Consider the following 22,817-nt stretch of genomic DNA (forward strand, 5'->3'; position numbering starts at 1 on the left):
TTTTATGTCCGGTGGAGTCGCGCTGGTGAAAGAGGAGCTTTTACCTGGGTTCAGGTCCTCACAGTTCCAGAGCACCCGGGACTGTTGACAGCCTCCTCCGCAGCTCCCCGCCGCTCAGAGTTGCAGGGGAGGCCGGAGGCCTTGACAGCCCTGGGTGCTATTGGGAGGCTCTTCGTGGGACGTGGGCTGGGGTTTTGGGCCACAGGAGACCGACCAAAGGCATGAAGGGGCCCGAAGGTTCGCTTCTGGCTGCAGAGCACTGGCAGGTCAGGAGGACGCAGCAGATAGGGAGCGGGAACTTGGTGCCGAATAGGACGCAGAGGCGCGGGGCCATCGAGCCCCATTCCGGCCCTGACGGGCTGTGCAGCTCGAAATATCAGTTCTTTTATCCTTACGCCCTCATGGGCGGGGGGATCGTGTGGCAGCGTGCTTCCCAGGGCTAGGCTACGGGTGGCAGGCTAGTCCTCAGGAGGCCTGAGAGAGGCAGGTCTCTGATGGCAGCAGCTGTCAGCAGACGCACAACTGCGACGCCGTCGTCATCCCCAGCCGCATCCTGCTCAGCACTCTGACCTTTCGGACCATAGAGCAGGTGGTGGCCTACAGGAGGCGCTTTATTCAACTTGCCTTGATGTGAGTGAACCGGGAGGGGAAGGCTGAGAGGAGCCCAGGAAAAGGCCGTGAAGGAACGAGCTTGGGCTAACTTTCACCCCAACAGGCCCTCCTGGCCTTCTGGGGTCAGGACGGGCCCCACGTGTGGTGTGTCTGTGTGTCGCTCCCGCCAGGCCTGACCCCCCCTCTGAGCTGCTTCTGGGTGCATTTTGCCTCCAGCCCTCTGGCGGGGCCCACCCCTGACCCCGCGATGGCTGGGGGAGAGCCGGCAGCCCCGCAGGCAGGCAGTCACGCTGGCTGGGCAGCCATGGCCAGCTAAGGACACTGCGTCCAGATGATGTCATTTTCTACTTCTCCTGGAACACACTGCCCTTTGCGACGCTCAAGTGCCCACTCTATGTGCTTGCACTGATGTAACCCTGTGTTTTTCAAATGACAGGTTTTAGGGTGTGTGGGAGTGTGGTGCAGCATTTCAAGGACATATCTGCCAGTGAAAACTGCCCAGCTCGGGGACAGCATCTCCGACTGGCGTTCTGTCCCCATCCACGCGGCTGGCAAAGCTGCGTCTTTGTCTGAAAGCTAGACATTTACTTTGGAGTGGAAGTGAGGTGATTAGTTGGGGAGGCCTTCAGGAGCACAAGACTGCTTCTCCAGGAGCCCGGCCAGGCGCCTGGCACCTTCTAGCCCTCCCTGTCTTGGAATATAGACGCCACTTGCCTTCCTCCCTCCTCGAAGCTGCCCAAGGACACATCCCTGAAAGTAAGTGTGTCGAGCCCATTTGGAAGTGCACGTGACCGAAGCCAGGTAAAACCTCTGTAGAGCTTTTCCTACTTGGTGGGTGGGCACAGAAAACAACTCGCCTTGCCGGACCAAGCCCTTTAGTCCCTGGGTTCTTGGGACTGCCCGGCAGCCTCGAGTCTGCCTTTGCGTTCTGTGCCTCCGTTATGCTGCAACGCGCCTGAGGCTGTGAGGCAGAGTCATTATATTCCCACTTGGTAGATGTCCTAGCAGAGGCCGAGAAGTGAGCTGAACTCACCCAAAGTCACGAGCTGTGCAGGTAAGTGAGGAAGAGGGGTGGCAAGGGGCACAGTGGGCTCTGGATATTGGTGGGCAGGGCCGTCGGACATGCGGTGCTGGAGCTGGTCTGGTTATTTGCTGCCACCCCCCCCCCCCAGTGGAATACAGCAGATTTACCATGTAACCACTCAGAAGGTGATTCTCCATGCTGGACAGCCACTGGCACTGTCTGGCCCCACAGCATCTTCATCCCCCAGAGGTCACGCTGTCCTCATGAAGCTGTCAACCCCTGTGATTCGCCCCCTGACTCTGCACAGCCACTAACCTGATTTCTGTCCACTCTCATTCCTGGCCGGCTGCTGTCCGTGTTGCTGGTATTGCGCACCGCGCGTGTGGCTCCTTTCGCTTAGCATCACAGGGTCAAGGCACCCTCAGGCTGCAGCCCGGCCATCTCCATTCCGCTCAGGTCAGTGCGTGGGCAGAGCACCCTGTGCTTAGGCAGCCACCCGCTAAGGGGCCTGGCTGCCCCCTTGTGTGACTGTGCATATTGTGTTTCGAACAGCAAAGTTGCTATTTTACTGTATACGCTCATGACTGCACAGCAGACTGAGGGCCAGAAGTGGGCGCAAGAAAAATAGAGCTAAGGCAAATCATTTTGGCATTGTATGGCCAGACTGGACTCGGTCATCGAGTGATGTGTGCCCGAGAAATCTCGAGCAGAGGGGAACAGAGACCCCCTCATCCAAGCAGCACTTACTGGCTATTTACTGTGGGCACTGAAGAAAAGTAGCCGAGCAGACGCAGAACCCTGTTATAACAGGGCCCGCAGCCTCCCAGAGCAGGCAGTGCGGTCAGCGGGCGCCGGCAAGGTGGTAACGAGCCGGGAGCACATGGCATCCCCCTGACCTCGATGGGTCTGTTCCCGAGGATCTAAGGACTGATGGATGAGAACAGGAGGGAGACAGGGTGTTACAGAGGGAAGACCATGCCGTATGAGAAGTAAAATAACCTTAGGGAGCCATTGCAGAGTGTAAAACAGGTACATATCATGATGCCGCTTGCACTTGAGAAAGATCACTCCGGATGCAATACAGCGAGCAGATCTGAGGGGCTCAGGCGTGAAGGCGAGACACCGGTGAGGGGCGTTTATGTAAATTCAGGCAAACGATGGTGGCTGTGCTGGACGTCAGTGGACAGACTTAAGTCTTCTGACGGAGGTAGAGATAAACAGCCACCGTACCGTGGTCCTCATTCGCACCCTGTGAATTCTTCACTTGCTCTCCTCCTGCCATTGCGCCTCTCTTTTTCCGGAGTCCTTGCTCTGCCTTGCTGCTTGGGCTTGTCTGCCCTGCTCCCCTTCCTTCTCTCCCCTTCTCGTGTCGTCTACTCCTCGGTGATCTCACCTGCTCTTCCAGCTTCCAACAGCACCTGCATGCTGAGGTCCCCACGTTCACATCTCTAGCCCAGATGTTTTTCTCCTAGACCCGGACTCATATTCCACTGCCACCTTGACCTCACTGCTTGATGAACACGCTGTACAGCAAGTACTTCTTTCTTTTTTCAATAGCCGGAGTGATTAGGCAAGAGGAAATAAAATCTGGGAACTAAGAAATAAGACTGTCTGTACTGGTAATTGACACGCTCCTGTCTCTAGACAGAAAATCCTAAAGTATCCACCAGAAAGTTACCAGAGCTAAAAAGGAAGGTCAGGGAAGCTGTAGGTACATAATCGATACACAGAAACCAGCAATTCCTAAGAGTATCGGGGATGAGCAATTGGAAAAGAATGTTAAGAAAACAATTCCATAGCATCTACCAGAGTAAAGTTTTCATTAATTTAACCAAGGAGATGAAAGACTTCTATGTTGAAAAGTGCAAGTTTGCCAACAGCAGTGAGAGAAATCTTAATCGACGTTCCCTGTTAGCGGATAGGAAGACGAACTAGTGCTGAGGTGTCAGAACGACCTGAAGCAATCTATGCATTGAACACGGTCTTTAGGACAATTCTAACAGCTGTATTTTTGCACAAATAGCTGAATTTCAACCTCAGATGGAAATGCGAAGGACTCAAAACTGTCAGAACACTCTCGGGAAAGAACAAGGTTGAGAACTTAGAAACCCTCAACTGCAAAGCTTCCTGCAGGGAGCATCACTAAAAACTGGGCAGTACCAGCATACATAGAGACAGACAGATCGTGTAGATTTGAGGTCCATATTCAGTCCACCTTTGTGGGCCAGGACACATTCAACAGGCAAGGAGATTGTTCTGGGACAAGTGGATTTCCATGGACAAAAGAATGATGGTGGACCCCTATCTCATGCCTTATGCAAAAACAAATCCAAATCAATCCACTCCCTAACTATCAGCACTAGCTCATCAGACTCTTAGCAGAAAACATGGATAGATGTTCGCAGTCTCAGACATGGCAGTGCACACTGAGATATGACCCCAAAAGCAAAAAAGACAAACACAGTGATAACAACAAAACTAGATAAATGGGCCTTCATCAAAATGACAATGAAGTGATCAACTTCAGTTCCTCAAATGTTGAAAGGGAAAAGACAACCCGTGGAATGATGGCGAACAGTGAGAAGTCACCCCTCCGAGAGGTGTTCTGTAATACATGCGCAGCTTGACCTGCAGGCTTCTCAGCTGCCTCTGGCACCAGCTGGGGGCACCGCAGCCCTAACGCTGCCTCCTCTGCGCTCCACTCCCCGCCGCCCTCTGAGCCCTTCACCCCTAACCAGCCTCCTCTGGAGTGCTCACCTGTTAGCGCCAACTCATGCCCCCAGCAAATGCTTTTGGGACTCAAACGCCTCTCCTGCTGAAGAGCTTTGAAGCTACACAGATGCAGGTTCCGGCGTCCACTCGCCGCTGGGTGAGCCTGTGCCCCGCTCACGGGACTTTAGACCCTGCACGTGTAATATGGAAACCACCGCAGCTCCTTCCTCGTCAAGGGGTTGCGAGCATGAAGTTGAGTTAATCTGGGTGACTTGCTTAACATATTGCCCGATACACTTCCCTGGGTTCTCCTGGCAGCTGGCGGGTCCTTTTATTTCATATACAAAGAGCGTCCAGAATTCGGACACAGGCATAACCGCAACTCACTCATTTTTCTTAACACCTTCCTGTCACCCTGTCCTCTCAATGCTGCCTCCCTGGACTGAGCTGGGCGTCTAATTTCTCTGACTCTGGCAAGCCCCATGGCTAGAATCCAGCAGTTCAGATTTTTCCCTGGCTTCTTTCATGCAGCGTGGAATTTTTGAGGCCCATGTTGTGGGGTGGCCAGTGGGCTGTGCTTGTTCTGGCCATTGCCCCGCACTGGTTCATCCACTCGCCTGTCAGTGGACAGTGGCGTTTTCAGAGTCTGTGATGAGTGTGATTAGTGCCGTAGTGAACATTTGAGGGCAAGGCGTGTGGATAGAACTTTCATTTCATTTGGGTAAATACCTTCAGGGAGAATTGCTGGGCCATATGGTAACTCCATTTTATTTTCTAAGAAGCTGTCAAACTGTTTTGCAAAGCGTTTGCACTGTTTTTCATATCCACCAGCAATGTGCAATGTTTCCATTTCTTCTCCTTTCTTGCCAGCACTTGGTATAGTCAATCTTTTGAACAGGTCGTCTGTAGCCGTTCAGGGTCATGCGCAGTAACAGGAATTTATCCCCTGACTGTGCTAGGCTCAGCCCCGCAGAGACTCAGTCCCTGGAGTTATCGGCTGTCTTAGGTGCAAACAGTGCAGACGGCCTAGTGTCAGTCCGCACGGGCGCCGAGCCTGGGCCTGAAGCTGGCCTCTGGGCACGCTTCTATTCAGGTGACGAGGCTGCAGCTGCCCATCCACTCGGTACATGCCGAGTTCTGCACCAGCAGAGGCTGGCCTCTGCTACGTGCCGGACGGGGCACCGAAGTCCCAACCAGACAGTTCTGCCTGGCTTGTGAGGACGCCAAGCCGCCGAAGAGGAAGGCTTCCGAGCAAGGCCTAAGGCACAGAAGGCACAGACACCAGATGCAAGTCCCAAGCTCACCTGCGCCCCAGCGCCTCCAACCCTGCCCTCTTCGGGGCTCAGCCTGAGCTCAGTGGGAGCAATGCAGCTGTTTCCCAGCTGGCAGCTCTGCCACGCGGGCAGAACCTGGTCAGCAGCACGGCTGAGGGGGCAGAGCAGGCCGCCTGTGCCCTCGCGGCAGTGGTTGGCTGCTTTGATGGTGTGCTGGCGTGGGGGCTTCCGCAGGGGCCTGTCCTGCCGTTTCCTCAGCAGCAGTCGGGCACATGTTGTTTTTCTGAAAAGCTGGTTCTTGGACAATTTTACTTTTATTGTTTTAAAACTAAGGTTTCTATTATTTAAGATTTATTTATTTATGCATACAGAACTGGGGTACAGGCCAGAGTTGCTGGGGGTGAGTGGATTCCCCAGAGACAGAGTGGGGAGCAGAACAGGCAGATCGACCAAGTCCACTGCTGAGGGGAGCAGTGGGGAGGCAGGAGAGGTGTGCCGCGCTATGTGGGTCACCTCCGGGCCCGGGGATTGAACTCACACTGAAGTGACTGCGGCCAGCTTGCAATGATGCGTCCTAACGCACTGCACCACCAGGGAGGGCCCAATTTTACTTCTAAATGTGAATAATTACGCATCCGCGGCAGACCCACCCACCCGTACTCTGTTCCTCAGGGACAGGGGTGTCGTTTGCTGGGGAACTTGTCCTCCTTCCCTGTCATCCTTCCAAGGTGTCCGACGCTTGGCCCTGGGGAAGAAACAATGGGACGGTGCTGGTCTGAGTTGGACTGGAGGTCTTGAGGGAAACGGCCACCCAGGAGGCCCTGTGAGCCGCTGTTCCTCTCTGTGTAGCAGCATGTTAATGCCACCAGCAGATTGCCTTTTTCTATGAATGTCCATTTTGTGACTTTAGGATTGGAATTGCGTTGAATGCACAGAACAATTTGGGAAGAGTGAGCATTGTAACAGTGTTGAACCCTCTCACCCAGAAACAAGATAGCTCTATTTCGGTCCCTTTTGTGTTCTCAGCAATACCCGGTAACTCTCCATGTGGAGATCTCCGCGAGCCTGTCATAGTTTTGAAGCTGTTATAAATGCTACGGCTCTTTATTTCAACTTGTTTATTGATAATATCTAGATATGCAATTGATTTTTGCATATTCATAGCGTATTCTACAAACCTGCTATCTTAATAGCAAGTGACCGCAAAGGCAGCCGCTGGACGCAGGAGTCCCAGTGCTGAGGAGCAGATGTGCGCAGCGCCGTGCTGCTGCTGCGGCGGGGCCCGAGCGCCTCACTGGCCTCCAGAGGCCGCCTTCGCTCCCAGCTCGCAGTCAGCAGAGCAGCACCTGCTCTCGCGCCCCCCCCCCCCCGCCTTCCTGCTGATCTCTTGAAAGTGGCCCTGTGGCTTTATGTCATGGGACCTCCCGAGATGACAGTCCCGCCTCAGGGTCTGGAACTAGCTCACACCTGCGCGGCCCTCTGGCCATCGGAGGCCACATATTTCCAGCTCCCAGCGCTCGGGGCTAAAGCATCAGGGCCTGTTTCTGTGATGACAACACGCAGCAAAGTCCCTTGATTTGAGAAGTCTGGGCTTGGCTTGGGTGCAGTCAGGTTTTCTGCGCAGAGACTTGTGCCACCCGCAAATCCAGGCTGGGGTCTTTTTCTTCTTCAGCCCTCCTGCTTCTCTTTCCTGTTCTCTTCTCTCTGCCTTTGGCTGCGGCGCTGTTTGGACTCTCCAGGGACTGCTGACTTGTCACCGACCTTCGGGCAGGGTCACTCCTGCACGCTGTGTGCAGAGACGCCCACGTCAGTACGGCTGCACTGTCGCACCTGTTGAAAGAAGGGGATCTGGTGTCTCAGTACCCGTATCTGTGCGTCTTCTTCTCTTTGTAATTTTACCAGAGTTTGACAAAGCGTGTGAGTGTTATGCATTGCTATAGATATGCTTTGGATGACTGGACCTCTTGACCATTAGATGACCTGTTTTTATAATATAATTTAAATAATAGTTTATTTTTACATCATTTTGTGCCTTTTTCCATCTCAGCTGCAATCCCCGTGGGTTTCCCATCACCGAGTCACCCACATGCCATCACCGTAGTCCCGTGCACTTCACCCCCACCCCCGATTTTGATCCCATTCCCCGCTCCACCCCCAGAAAATGTCTCGGTATGTAGTTGTTCGTTGTTATTACTATTGTCTCGCCTGGTAGGTGACCTTATTGTTAATATTAATAACTGGAATAGAGAACATTATCACTCTGAAATTTACTTTGTCCAATATTGATAGTTTTTTAGCACTGTACGGGACCTCGGTCCCATGATTCACTTTAACCTGTTTTTAAAATGTGTCATTCGTGGACAGCGTAAAATTGGGCCTGGCTTTTTTAGCCAGTGTGGCTCTCGTTAAAGATGTGGACGCTGAGGCCTTAGCTGAGTGAGTGCTGACGCCCAAGCAATGCGACGCCCAGTCTCGACCGCCAGCCTCGAAGCGCCGCGTGGCTAGGGCAGGGATGCAGTGCTGGCTGCTCTTGAAAAGTGCTGGGTTGAAAGCCTCTGTGACCAAACTGCCCCTCACCTTTCTCCGCTGTCCGCACCGGCTATGTCCCATCGTTGCTGGGGTGCGAGCCCCGTCTCAGGTCTTTGGCTGTGCCCAGTAGCACACAGAAGCCAGGTCTGCGGCAGAAGGAGCATGCTTATACCTGGCTTTCCCTGACTTCACCCAGACACCAGTACACACTGAAAGATGTCACAGCTCTCTTGAGCAAAGGGGTTCTGAAGCTCAGCAGGCCCTTGGTGTCGTTTGGGGCGGGCCACCCTGACGCGGCCACCTTGGGCGGCCTGCACGTACGGCAGCCCCGATGCCACCGCAGCTTTCCGCCTCGCTGAGGCGGGCCTTCGGCTCAGTGCTGTTCTCCGCCTCCCAGGGAGTCCCGAGACTCGAGCTCCTCGTCAGGTGCTGTCTGGAACCTTGAAGATTCCGGTTTAATGCTGAGGACAAGTCTCACCCCAGACATACAGTTCGGGGCTTCCGGGCCTCGCTGCAGGCAGCTCCGAGGCAGCTGTAGTCATTACTCAGGCTGAATCATTAAAGGTCCGGAAATTGAAGCTGCTTGTGCTCTGGCCGAGCACAGCTCCCTGCTCTGGAAGACTCCCTGCCGCGTCTTGAGTGGATGAGTAACTGCCCTTCGCATCTGTGGGCAGCATCCAGCTATGTGCAGGGGTCGGCTGCCTGGCCAGGGACCTGGCAAACTGGCCTGCCCTTTATGACTTGTTTGTCTCATGCCCCAGAAGCTGGTCCCAGGTTGAAAAAAGTCTAGGGAGAAAAGCCACAGTCTCGGTTCTTGTCTCAGGGGCTTGGTTTGCTTCGCTGCCCCTGTGAGGTGCGTAGTTTGCGGGTGCAGGAAGCCGAGGCTGCTGCTGACCACAGTCGGGAGGCGGTGTGCGCTGCAGGTGGGTAAGAAAGATGTGGCAACCCAGCCAGGCGCGCGTGCTGCCGGAGTGGGTGGCGAGCGCAGTATTGCAAGCAGCAATTCCTCAGACGGGTGGAGACCAGACTCCCGGCCCAGAGACAGCAATAAGCGAGACAAAGAGAGGTGGATTCCGGCTGTGGAAGGGTGAAGAGGTGGGGTGGAGGAACCGGGGGTCTCGAGTGGGTGCCCTCCAGGACCCACCGCCCTGCATGTGCTGGAGTCCAGGGAGGGTGGGTCTGTGAGGGCAAAGTGGATACGGAATCATCACGAAGATCTGTGGCTTGCAGCAAGTGGTCTGGACAGCAGGGCATCGGGGAGAAAATAGGGACCATTGCAAGGGTCTCAGTGATGCGCTGAGGAGGGTTGGGGGACAGAGGGCAGGTTCAAGAGACACTCAGGAGACAGCATGGATAGGGCTCGTCTTGAATACAGGAAAGGAGAGGAAGGCAAAATCTCTCTGCTGAAGGAAGACCCAGTCCTGAGCTGGGGCACTGTGAGGTGCAAGGTGTGGGGGTGGCCCTGGGCCAAGGACAAAGGCCCGTGTGAAATCCTCCGCTCCCAGCCAGAGCCAGGCCAATGGGGTCGGGTCGCCTTTGCCCAGGGGGGCAGATGGAGCACAGCGCTACCAGCCTGCCCAATAGCTGCATCAGCTGTCACAGCGTGTGAGGCCCCAGGCCGGTTCCTGGCTCAGCTGAAGAGAAACTTCAGTTAAATAGTCTGCAGAATGAAAGCAACACTTTTGTTCATTTTCTTGTTGGCAGAACAGCCCAAAGTAATAGGATGATTCTAGCAGCTTTTAGAAGTCTTTAGGGGCAATTAACAGAACTCAGTAATGGAAAGATCAGACCCCTCTTGCTGGGATTAAATGCTTTCTCTCAGGCCTTTCTAGAACCGTTGATGGGTTGATTGGAACTCAACCAGGGGGCTTTTTCTGTGGAAGGCCCAGAGGCCAGTTCATCTGAGCATGGCATGGCCAGGAGCTAGGGGCACGTGTGAGCAAGCGCGAAGGAGGCTTCTGGCTCCTGGCATCTCATCACAGACGCAGAGCGCGCGAGCACACGGTACCCCTCAACTGCACAGCCCTGATGTGCTGATAAAGCACAGATGGGCCAGTCGGCAGCAAATCAGGCTTGGTCTGCTTCAGAGTGGGGGTTCTTCCGCTGCCCCTCTGGGCTGAGCTGTCCGCTGTACTGTCAGTTCCGAAGCAGCAGCTGCGGGGCCTCGAGCCCCAGCCCCCCCCCCCCGCCCTCTGCCCTTCCTGACTTCAGAGTCTCTTTGTCGATGTTACAGCATTGCTCCTGGCAGCAGTAGGCGCTTGCCAGCCCCACTGCACTTTGGCACAGATCAGTCGCCCAGAGGAGGCAAAGACGGAGCACGGGCATTTGGCGAGTGGCGCACTCGGGCAGGGGGGCATGTGGTCGGATGAGGCGGCAGTGCCCAAGTCACCCCTGCATCTGGGGGCTGGAGTTGGAGGAGCCAGGCGGAGTCTACAGAGGGGGGCCGTGCTCTGTGCTTTACCCCGTCCCTGGCCGGTCAGGTTTTCTGCACTCGCCTCAGACCACGACTCAATCAGCTTTACAAGGGACCCACAGCGCAGAGGCTGAGAACCCATACCTCTCGTTGGTTGCTCCCCTGGGGTGCTGCAAAGAGCAGCCTGGTCCAAAGTTAATAGCCAGTTAGGAGGCGTGAAAAGCAAGCCACAAGTCCCTGCGTCCGCTGGGGGAGGGGTCAGAGCTGCTGCTGGCGGGAGGAAATAGAAAAGGGCCAGAATTTTCTAAGCCCTGATGAGTGAAGCTTTTCATTGAATAGGGACAAGCAGCAGCCATTAGCCCCGTGTGCCATCCCCGCGTCATGGAGTCTCCATGGCAACTGCATCACCAGGGCGACTCGGGAGCGTGTCGCGTGTCGCTCTGGCGCCGTCGCCAGGAGCCGCTCAGCCTGAGCGGGCCCCGGGCCGCACCTATGTCTGGGCATCTACAGTTCGCCTGCGCTCCCCACGCTGAGTCTCAGGAGCATCGGGAACAGCCAGCCTGGGCCACTGCCCGGCTGCACTGACAGACATTACTCGCTGGGCATAGGTTGAGCTTCAGACCTGGTGCAGAACCAGAGGGAAAAGTGAAACGAGCGAGAAGGGATCAGACAATCCCAGATGGACCCAAATGCCGTCGTCCGTGTCTGACCGTCCTTGCCTTCCCCTTCTCTCCTCACTCCGCTCAAAGCCACGAGAAGTGCCGCTGTCAGATGCCTGGGCTGCAGCGGTCAAGCGTGGCTGCCTGTCTCCCATGGACTGTCTCTGGCGAGACAAGGCACCTCATCTGAGTAGTAGAGGAAGTAGGGGGAAGCAACCGCACATTAGCTAGATCATACTAAATGTGTGAAGACCCAGATTCTAGAAAAGTCTGTAGCATAGTGGGAGACTGGAGATGGCTCTGTGGTGAAGCTGACGAGGTGGACATGTGAGGAAGTCTGTGGATGGGAGGACAGGAGTGGATGCTAGAGTCAGTTAGAAGGCAGGTGTGACGCAGCGGGCAGGGTCCCTGGTCATGACGAGAACTGGTGAGCAGAGAGGTATTTAGCAGGTGGCATTCATGGCACTGGAGGGCTATTAGTGACTCGGCGAGGACGGGCAGAATCTGGAATAACTGCCCAGTGTCCTGCTTAGTGAAATGGAGAAAACCTGGAGAAGGGGTTGCTGAATCCTTTGGGATGGCGGGAAGTTGTTTGCCACTAGGACAAATGCCTCACGCATGCTTGTCACTCACTACCACGTGCTCAGTGTTCCTGTGGACTAAGTTTAGAAAGGGACGGAGTCTGTTCTTACTAGAAAGACCAAACCTCCTTTCTTCATGTGGAGTTCACCTGATGTAAAGATTGTCCCTAATTTCTTGTTCCATGTCCCTTTGTAAGTGACTTAGATGTCCCCCAAATTTCATAATCTGTTCAGCACAAAATCACCAGCATCCATGATTGTTCACTCTGGAGATAAATTCTGAACTGCATCCTATTCCTTCATCTACTTAGTAGACACTCCTTGAGTGGCATAGCTGTTGTTCGCCAGGATGTCTGTGCTGTCCATCTAGCCATTCTCTGTCCTTCTACCCACCCACCCCTTCCTTCCTTCAGTTATCCCTACTCCTCCGTTCCGTCGTGTTGTGTTCCCCAATCCTGCCCAGAAAGAGAAGCTCAGAGCCACAGACGGAGCTGGGAAGTGGACACGGGGACGTGGGTGGTCAGGAAGGAGCGAGGAGGAAAAGCCACATGAAGGGAACCCCTTCCTGGAGACTCAGGGGCCCAGGGGCCCTGTTCTGCGACGGTGACTGGTAGCAGTTTGAGCTTGGGCAGGCTGCCCTCCCGTCCCTTCTCCCCAGAGCCACCAGAGGGATCTTTCAAATAACTAAAGCAATTCAGCTTTGCCTGGGCCCAAGAGTCACCAAGGGTTTCCTGTCACCTTTCAACAAACCCCCCACAGACTGTGCCCCCAGTCTGGGCAAGGCCAGCTCTTTGTCATCGCAGGACCAGAGTAGGCGCTGAGTGTGTGTTTGCCAAAAGAATGAGGAGGTGAGTCTTGGCACCTCTTGTTGCTCCCTGGAAGGCAGTTGCTGGTACCTCGTGTCACCAAGGAAGTGCTACTGCGAGCCGGGACTGGGGTACGATGACGACAGCTCCCGGGTCCCCAGTTCTCGCGTGAAACAGGAGACCTTCCTCCTCAGTCTCTCAGGCTGCACAGGGAAGATTTTGGACAGTCCCTACCAGACTCCCTTCTTGCCCCCTTCCCTGCCAGTTTTGCCCTCCCCAGAGGCTCGTGGGCCAGCAACCAAGTCCTGGCTGCTGTGTGGGGGTCAACAGGCAGGTCCCCACTGTCCCCACTGTCACTGCGGGAGAGCGTGCAGCTCATGGCCCACGGCTTCCCTCTCCGTTTACATGACATGGCTTCCTTGTGCCCACAGAAATGGGGCCACAATGAAAGACTCAATCCAGGTGGTTATTAACCCCACGCAGCCAGGGGAAAGAAAAGGTGACTGACCAAACGCGAGTTAATCCCACAAAATTAGTTTGCAAGTAAAGACAGAGTCTTTTATGCCAGCGGTTAATTTGTTTGAGGGGGCGAACTGAATGCCAATGGGCCAACACATGGCTGGGAGCTTTCGGGCCAGCACACCACCACACCTGCACACATAGCTTAGCTCCAGGTGGTGGAATTTACCAGAACAGGGCTTGATGAGGACTTTCAAAGACACGGCACTGAGAAGAAGTCATGCTGCTGCTCTCATATGGAATGAAAACTGAGGCTAACTGTTGTACAGGCCTGAAGATATGTAGAAGAACGTCCGCGCACTTCTGGTTTGGCTCATGTCTGTAGTTACCCGGGCACTTTGTTTTCTCAGTGTCTTCGTTTTGTCCCTTTTCTCTGCCCTTCTCCCTTCTGCCCCTTTCTCTCCCTCCCTTCGCCTCTTTCTCCCTCCCCACCTCCTCCCCCCACTTCCTGCTGCCCTGGCCCTACTAAACCAGAGACGTCGAAGTCCAGCACTGACTAGCCTCCTTATAGGTCAGGCTCTGGGCCCTGTGCAGCCCCGTGCTGCCAGGCTGTAGGGAGCATCATCCTGCTTTTCATCTGGCAGACGAGGCCAGATGGGTCTCGGGTGTGACGCAAGCTCATGATGGCTTCGACGGCCCAGGAAACTGCCAGGACACCCCTGGAGTGCCTGCGCTGGCAGTCTCACCCTAAAGCTGGCTTTCCATCTCTGCTGCTGTCCTGTGGGCCTGCACACAGCAGCTTCCTCTTCCTTCTGCTTCACACCGAGGGCCTGAAAAAGGCCCAGCCTTGGCTTCGCGATGCCCCTTGCCAGTGTATAGCCGCTTCCTCAGTCCGAGGTGACCTCTTCTGTTCACAGAAGTCTGTTCTCCCCAGTGGTCACTCCATTCCATTGGCCCTAACTGGGTTTGTGTCTGTGCCATGGACACATGGGTGACGGACTCCGGCGTCTGTGCATGCCTCTCCAGCCCCCCTAGTCCTCAGGCGCGGCCTGCACTCAGGCGCCACACCTGCAGAGCTGGCTGCTCTCCAGGCCCCGCAGCCCTCCCTGATCCTTCCCACACCCTGGGGCTTTCTGAGGCCATCTGCGGGCTCCTGAGAAAGGCGGTTCCTCCCCGCTGCCCCAGGGCTGGATGACCAGTGGGTCGCTCCATTCTCCACGCTGCCGAGCTTGCTTGCAGGGCAGAACCGTGGCCTCGGCTCATTCAACCGAAATGGCCTCAGAACTCTTTCCTACCCGATTTGTTCCTGTGTGTGCTTTCCCCACCTACGGGTGGGTGTGGATGTGAAGCTTGCAGGCATTGCGGCGATTTCGCCACCATGAGGCACGGCAGAGTGACACCAGAGAAAGAGGGACACGGGTGGGCACAGCTGAGTCGGGGTGCGGACCCAGTCATGCCCGAAGTGTGCTGCTGGTTCGTTCACGTTCCACACACGAGTGAAGTCCCCTGGTATGTCTTTCTCCTTCCGACGTATTTAATCCCTTAACAAAATGGAACATTCCCGCCGAGTTGTTGCAAATGATGACATTTCACCCCTCTCAGTAGCTGAGGGGTGTTCCGTTGTGCACATGACCACCTCTTCTTGGTCTACGTGTGGCCCTGGGCACTTCTCTTGCTTCCACAGCTCAGCTGCCACAGCTGCGCCGAAGTGGGCCCGGGACGCACATGGCCCGCGGGCGCCGCTTCTTTCTTGCTTGGCACAGGTGCCCGGCCTAGAGTTGCTGGTGATGTGGCCAGTGCTGCTTCGATATTTGGAGAAAGCAGCACACTTCCCTGGGGCCCCTGCCTGCACCCTGCCCATGTGCGGGCTCCTCTCCCCACAAGGACTGCGCTTGCTTCTGGCCTTTTTGTGAGGACAGCCGAGCTGGTAACTCTTTGTGCTTTTGATTGGAGCTTCCCTGGTGAGTCGTGACGGAGCACATTTCCATGTCTTCTCTGGAGACGTGTCTATGCAGCCTTTCTGTCACTTTTTGGTAGTACATGGGGTAACCCAGTGTACAAGGTTCTACGTGATCTGAGCGCTGTCTGGCAAGTCAGCCGAGGACGAGTCAGAGGCAAGCAGGTGCCAGACAATTACATTCTTGGTAATTTACGTGCGACCATGTCAGTGTCTCAGAGACGATGGCAGACAGACCTTAATTCTGGGACACCGGGACCCAGGGAAACATGGTCACAGAAGCCCCCCTTACCCCGCGCACTGCCGGGGTGCCTCGGCCCTGCTTGCAGCGGCCCTCCTCGCCCCTCTGCGGCCCCCAGAAGCCATCCTCTGCTCGTGTCACTGGAAACACTGTGCCCGCGGGCACTGGCCGGCTTCCCCGGGGTTCACCAGGGGGGAGTTTTGCTTGTCCGCTGGCTGCTGGATAGTTAGTCTCCAGCCAAGGCAGGCAGTGAGCACGCACGCCTCAGCACAGGCTTGCTCCTGGCCACAGCTTGTCATTATTATTATACACAATCAGCTTACTTCCCCCCGATGCCCTTGAAAATTTTCCTGATGCCAGTATCCTCTGATTCTGTTTCTGAGTTTGGAGAAATAAAAGCAACACCAAAGATAACTCTTCATGTACACAATGGTCGTGTTTATTGGAATAAGCATCTCTTGAGAATGTTGCAAGTGGGTGAAGCAGGCGCTTCTAATCAGTCTGTCTCTATCAAAGTTCCTGAAGCCTGCTCGCCAAGGCTGCTTTTCAGAGCCCACTTTCCTTTCTCTGCGGGACAAACATGAAACTGAGTCAGCAGCCGAAGGACATTTCTAGTTTGCTGCCCTGGGCTCCATGTCACTGAACACTGGCCACAGCCCCGTCTTCCACCGGCCCCTGGACACCGCAAGCCAAGATGAGGCTGTGTCCTGGGCAGGTGGGGGGGGGGCAAGGTCACCTCAGCTGCAACGTCAGGAGCAAATCAGGGAGGAACAGGACAAGAAGTCACTGAAAAGCTGTTACTGTAGCACGCTCACAAGTAACAGACTATGTCAGGTCCGATCTGGGAACAGAAGGCACTCTAATCTTTATGAAGGAGGAATTTAATGCAGGAAACTATACAGATGGGACAACTGAGGAGCGAGCCATGTGAGATGAAGCAAGTGGAGATGAAGCAACAGCAGAACACCGCCTCTCCCCTGGACTAGAGAGATGGAGGCCTAAGCCGCGGAAAGGCCTGTTGCTGGGAGACAGAGTCCTCGAGACACTCGATGTGCCCAAGGCGAAGACTGAAGGCCCTCTCCTGCCCCCGCATCACACCAGGGCTGAGATCCTAGGAAGCTCCGCAGAACGGTGAGTGGAGCAGGAGAAAGGAGGGCTGTCGGGGCGGGTGGGGTGGGGGCTGTGACCAGAATCACGGGGCTCTGCTTGGCACGGTGGGCACACTGGGTCTGCAGGATCCTAGCCCAGACAGCACCAGGCCCAGAAAGCCCCGTGCTGGGTCACGGTAGAGCCAGTCATGAGTCCAGAGGCTGTCCTGGCCTTCTGAGCGCCTATCTGGCCAGCTGGACTGAAGCTTCCACAGGAGAGAGCCGTGATGCAGAAGCACGTTCCGTGGAGCTGAACAAGATGACTGTGAGTCCTGAGAAGCACTTGGACGGGCCAGGCCTCTTCCAGCAAGTCTCAACGGGAGCTAAAGAAAAGAGTCTGAGACAGTTGGGCACCAGCGGAGGGAGTGACCGCAGCGCCCTGCGGGGCAGGGAGCCAGAGCAGGACTCCCATAGGGACAGGGCCGGCAGGAGAGTGAGACCTGCGAACCGAGCATCAGAAGCACACTCTCTGGGCCCCTCACACGAAGGCCGTCGCTGCTCAGGGGAGGCCTGCCTTACTCCACCAGAGCTGCAGGCCCACCAGGGCCCCAGTGCCCTGTCGAAAACATCTTGCATTCCCACTGAGTCTTCTTTAGAGAAAGAAGCGGGCTGATGCAATCCAGTCAGAGCATCTGCTTGTGTTAATGACTGCTCCCCTCGCACTCTAGAGCAAGCTCCCTGGGCTTGTGTCTGGCTGCCCCGCATTGCCTAACGCATTCGTTCACAAAGTTGGTTCCCGATAAACATTTGTCGATTGACTGAAAGCCAGAAAGTATTGCTGGTGTCCCATGCTGCACATCAGGGGATCAACTGCAGAGCGGGTGGGGTTGATGATCCTGGCGTCCAGGCTCCCTGCTTGCCCTCGTAGCGGAGTCTGTAGTGAGAGACCTCCCAGGTCAGCCGCCAGCGGGGCACATGTGCAGGGTTATGATCCTGCCTCTGCCTCTGCCTCTAGTGGCTCTGTCATGTCCGGCAAGTAGCTTCATTTTCTGAAGCTTCTGAGTGTGACGAGGTCCTGTGGTTGTTGGAAGATGAGTCCAAAGCAGCACCTCAGGAAGTGTCTCAGCCTCCTCGTCTGCGGCCCTTGGAGATGGGTCTCCCTGCTCGCAGGGCAAAAGCTAGTCCTGGGCCCCTAGAGCACCCTCTGCTGAGTTCTCTAGAATGAAGAAAATCAATAAAACAGTAAGTTCATTGGAAGATGAGTAACACTGGTCAGACGCTGAATGTGGCTAACTAACCAAGACAAAAATGACCAATGTCAGGAGTGAAATGGGGACCCTCACTAGTGATCCCCCGGATATTAAGTTGGCAGTAACAACACTGAAGAGAACTGCATGGCCAGAAGGTCAGGAGCTCTGAGGAAATGGATCCTTCTGTGGAGGACATGCACCGGCCAAGGCCTCGAGAGAGATGCATGACGTCACACACAGCCATCTTGTAACTGTTACCAAGATCTCAGCAGGAATGTTTACAGATACAGATGAGTTTGTTGGGAAATTTGTCTGGAAAGACAAAGGCGCTAGCTCTAAGGGCCGTAGCATTTTGAAAAAAAAAAAAAAAAAGAATTGCTACAGTTACAAAGACCACAGAAGAGCTGGTGGACACACAACAGTGGAATAGAAGGACCAGCACAGGCCCAAACAACTTGATCAAGATATAATAGCAGCTTGATAGAGTAAAGATGGCCCAGTTAACACGTGATGCTGAGCAGCAGGACATTCTTGGCAAAGCCAGAACAAAAACTGTTGGTCAAAACATAAACCTTACGCAAAAATTAACATAGAAGAATAATTGGCTTAGTTGTTAAACATAAAACTAAAACTTTAAGGAAAAACAGGAGAAAGTCTATAGGACGTAGGGTAGGCGCAGAGTTCTTATTCTTGAAACCACAAGCAGATCTATAAAAAGAAAATGAATGAATGAGACCTGAGCAATGTTAACAACTTTCGCTCTACAGAGCAACTTGTTAAAAAAAAAACTTAGAACAGGGCCCTCCCCGGTGGCGCAGCCGGTTAAAGCGCAGCACTGAGAAGCGAAAGCCACTTCCGCATGAGTTCCATCCCCGCCTGCCCCGGAGGTGACCACATGGCGTGGCAGACCTCTCCTGGCCCGCCTGCTGCTCCCCTCAGCAGTGTCCTTCGTCAGTCGGCCTGCTCTGCTCCCCGCTCTGTCTCTGGTGAAGCCTCTCACCGCCCCTGCACCTCTGGCCTGTACCCCAGCTCTGTATGCACAAATAAATAAATCTTTAAAAAAAAAAAAGACGTAGAACAGAGCCACAGAGGAGAGCCACACCCCAGAAAGGATGAGTGTCTTGATATAAGTAATGAACTAACGAAACAACAGTCAAAACAATCCCAGATAATGCAGCTGGGAAACGGATGAGGGACATTTCACCCACGAGGACAAACAGCTGGCGAGTGAGCCACAGTGAGAGGGGCGATGCATTTGTCAGAGCGGTGAACATTTTAAAAGGTGAGAAGAAACTGCTGAGGGCACAGAGAACCCCACCACTCCGGCGGTGCTGGAAGAAACAGAACTAAGGAGCCCCTCACCCCGGGCCGTCTGTCCGGAGGAGGGAACACTCGTTTTCCCATGGAGCCTTGTCATGAAGGTTCACAACTTCTTTGTGCACAAAACACCAGAACAAGCCAGTTGCCCTTCAGTGGGGGTACTGGGCCGATAATGTGGCATTTACGCCCAGGGAACATCACTGAACAGTACAGACACGGGCAACCGGAGTGCAGCACCAGGGCCCGAATGCGTCTGCAGCATGATGCTGAGTGAAAAGACCTTATGTGGTGACCATGTAATGTGCAGAATATTCTCGAAATGACAACAATATAGAACAGATCAATCACTATCAAGGACTAAGGAACGGATGAGGCCGGGAAAAGTATACTGGTCCGTCAATGGGCGACATGAGGGATTCTTGCAATGATGGGAATGTTCTGGATCTTGACTGATGAGCCCAGGTCAAAATCCCACCCGTGATATTATACCACCTCGGCTTTACATCTATAAAGGGGAACTGGCTAGAGGGTGCATGTCTTATGACTGCATGTGAGTCTACAAGTAATCTCACAACTAAAAGGTAAAATAAAAAGCCCTCAGTAAGTCATTGCCTACACTGAGGGAGCCTGCCACTGTTCACCTTCAAGAAGCCATTGCTCCACCGGCGGCTTTGTGTTGGAGTTCGGGTTCTGGTGCTGTTATTTTGGTGCCAGCACGTGCTGTTCTTGACCGTTAGTAGTGAGAGACTCTGGGTTCTGTGAAGAACCTTCAGCTGCTTACTGCACAGGGTGGGGTGTGCGCCTTTGCGGGGAGCTCTGCCCCGCCTGCCAGCCCACACACAGGCAAGAACCCGAATCCTTCTCTCTCCTTTCCTGCGGGATAACGTGGGATCGATCCTGAGTCTTGTCTTTGGTGCTGAACCGCACCCCAGGTCCAGCCCCTGTGCACCTTCCAGTCTGGCCTCCAGCCGCGCAGGCCCACTCCGGCCCTCCTGAAGTAAACTCAGAAATGAGTGGGGTCTGTGCTAGTGAAGGTGACATGAACTACACCAAACACTTCACTCCAGGTGAGCAATTTGTTTTTCGTGGGGATGCCAAGGCATGGGCATGGGCAGAGCTGGTACAGCTCCACTTGAATGGGCGGCTGACCCAGATGCAGTGGGAGGGCACAGGGAAGCGTGCGGAGGAGTCTAGAAGGGCCTTGTGTTACTGAGCGAACGTCTGTGAAAGTCAATGGTCAGCTTGATGTAGACGTGCACGTTTGCACCTGTACGTATCTGTAGACGTTACACCTGTCAGCACGCACACAGATGAAGTGCTTTGTCCGCGGGGAGGGTCTTTTGACTAAGGGCTCCCTGGTAGCCCTTATTAATACCCTGATCTGGATTTCTAAAATGACCCCCACCCCCCGAAGGAACCAGAGGACTGGGGAAATGGCTGGCTCTGGGGCGATGGCAGGAAATCTACAAGGGCAACCCGGGCACCTTCTAACCTGGGAAGTTAGGGCTGAGGAGCGTTTTAAAGATTTATTTATTTGTGCATACAGAACTGGCGTACAGGCCAGAGGCTCAGGGGCGGCGAGAGGCTTCACCAGAGACAGAGTGGGGAGCAGAACAGGCAGATCGACAAAGTCCACTGCTGAGGGGAGCAGCGGGCGGGTCAGGAGAGGTCTGCGGCGCCCTGGGGTCACCTCCGGGGCAGGCAGGGATCGAGCTCATGTGGAAGCGGCTTAAGCTTCTTAGTGCTGCGCTTTAACCCGCTGCGCCACCAGGGAGGGCCTGAGGAGCGTTTTAAAGGGCATCACCGAGTCGCATTCAGCAAGACCCAGACTACAGGAAGTGGGAATGAATCAGACCTGTGATTTTTCCCCACGAAAGAAAAAATTGCAGGGAAAAAAGAAGTCATATGGTAAGATCCTACGTTTAAAATATACCTCAAAAATCATTATCTGTAGGCTGTATTTACATAGTCATCGCAAAGATCTTTTTTAAAAATACTACCCTACAGATAACAGTGGAAAACAGTTAGACATGGGGTGATGATTATTTGATTTCAAGGAATGATAATTACATTGGCTTTCTAGTTTATAAGATAATTCTTAGCTATTAAGATGCATGTTGAAATATTTAGAGAACCAATGGTGTATATGGGATCTTGAGTCGTTTTTATTGATAAATCGCTCAAGCAGCTGAGGCGCAGCTTAGGTGGGGATAAACTGGATTAGACTGGTCATGCATTTAAGTTTGTTGAGACTAAGTGCAGGGTATTTGGAATTCTTTGGACTGTTCTTATTTCTACCTGTATTCGAGAGTTTCTGTAATAAGTTTTGATTTTAAACAGCACATATTGAAAGATAAAACAGTAAGTGAAACTGACCACTTGTTTGGGGAAAAAACTCACTGAATGGACCCATAAAAAGGGGAAAGTTGAATTAAAGCACAAAAACTGAAATCGTATTCAAAGTTCAAGTCACCCTGAAATGTCCCAGAGCAAGCAATCTGAGAGGCCATTTCTACCAAATGGTCAGAGAGAACTTACCATCTCGCGTCAGCTCATCAAAGCACACACAAATAAGACACTTGTTCAATTTATTCCCTGGACTCATTCTTTTTAACTCAAAAACAGATGCTATCTTGAAAATGTAAAAGAATAAGCATGTGGAATGTCCTAGGGAACGAGAGTTCAGGATGCTGTTGCATAGCAGCTCTTTAGCACAGTGAGAGCCATTGCCACACAAAAGCAAGGACTAAGCAGAGCAAAGAATAGACAACAGCCAGTCACACAGCAAGAAAGTCCACGCATTACCTAAAGGACTACTCACAAATGCAGAAGCCCACTGTCAAAGGTAAAATCTGAAGCGCTCGTGGTTGGGAGCTGACTGTCAGGTCTTCTAAAGCAGCTAGTAACTCCGTGCCTCACCCATAGATGCCCACTAACACCTGCGGGCTGCTGCTTCCTGCTGTTTCCTGCTTTGAGAATCAGCCCTGGAAAGCTGTGGTGGGGGCTGGGCTCGGCCACGGAGCGAACGCCGGGTTCTGCCTGGTGGAGGAAGCTGCTGAGAGACCCGGACTCTGGGCAGAGTCTGTCCTGGAGGCCCCAGGGCAGAGGCCCACGTGGCGTCCCGCTGCCACAGCCGAGAGCAGAGTCTGGAGTCAGAGAAGTGGGAGCGGGGGTATGAGGAGCATGTGTGTACCTCTCTGTACGTGCGCACACCTCTATACGCGCGTTACAGGCTGACACGCGGTTGAGAGGTGCAGCACATGGCTTACTAGCACGATGCAATAGGAGGCGCCTCCATAGGGCAGACTCCCCAAGTTCCCTGAGGCGGAGAGGGTGCTCACCCAACCACTCTGTTGGGTCCCTCAGGAATTTCCTGGGGAGCATGTGTGTGTCCGCTTACACACACGGGGACACCCCTTGACTGAGGTGGGGCTGTCTGACTTTCTCATTCACTTCTGTGAGAGACTGGGCACTTGGTATTAAGAGCAGAGTCTCGGGTGGGCAGAAGGAGGCCCAGACTGGAGTCAAGGGGAGGAGCTCAAGGGAGGAAGGAGGGTGATCCTGCAACAGAGACCTCAGAGGCCGGCAGTGACCCTGTGGCCTCCTGACTTCCGCAGGCAGGGCTGAGAGGTACCTGAGACCTGGTTTTGGGAACAGGGCCTTAAGTCAGCAAAGGGAGGTGGGGCCTGCCCCCCAGAAGCAAGTAAGAACCCCGAGGGAGGGTGATGCAAGCTGTGAGCACTGGGAGACATCAGCTGTCAAACTGTGAGCCCCAGAGCCCCTGGGACCCTTGCCAGAGGCAGGACACCCCAAGCTCCTGCCCCTGCTTTTAGCCGCAGAAAGCCCTGAGGCATAGCAGCTGCAAGTGGGTGCCCCCTCCTTTCCACCTTAG

This window comes from Condylura cristata, unplaced genomic scaffold (genome assembly GCF_000260355.1).
Source record: "Condylura cristata isolate star-nosed mole 26May11 unplaced genomic scaffold, ConCri1.0 scaffold00019, whole genome shotgun sequence".
Classification (NCBI taxonomy): Eukaryota; Metazoa; Chordata; class Mammalia; order Eulipotyphla; family Talpidae; genus Condylura; species Condylura cristata.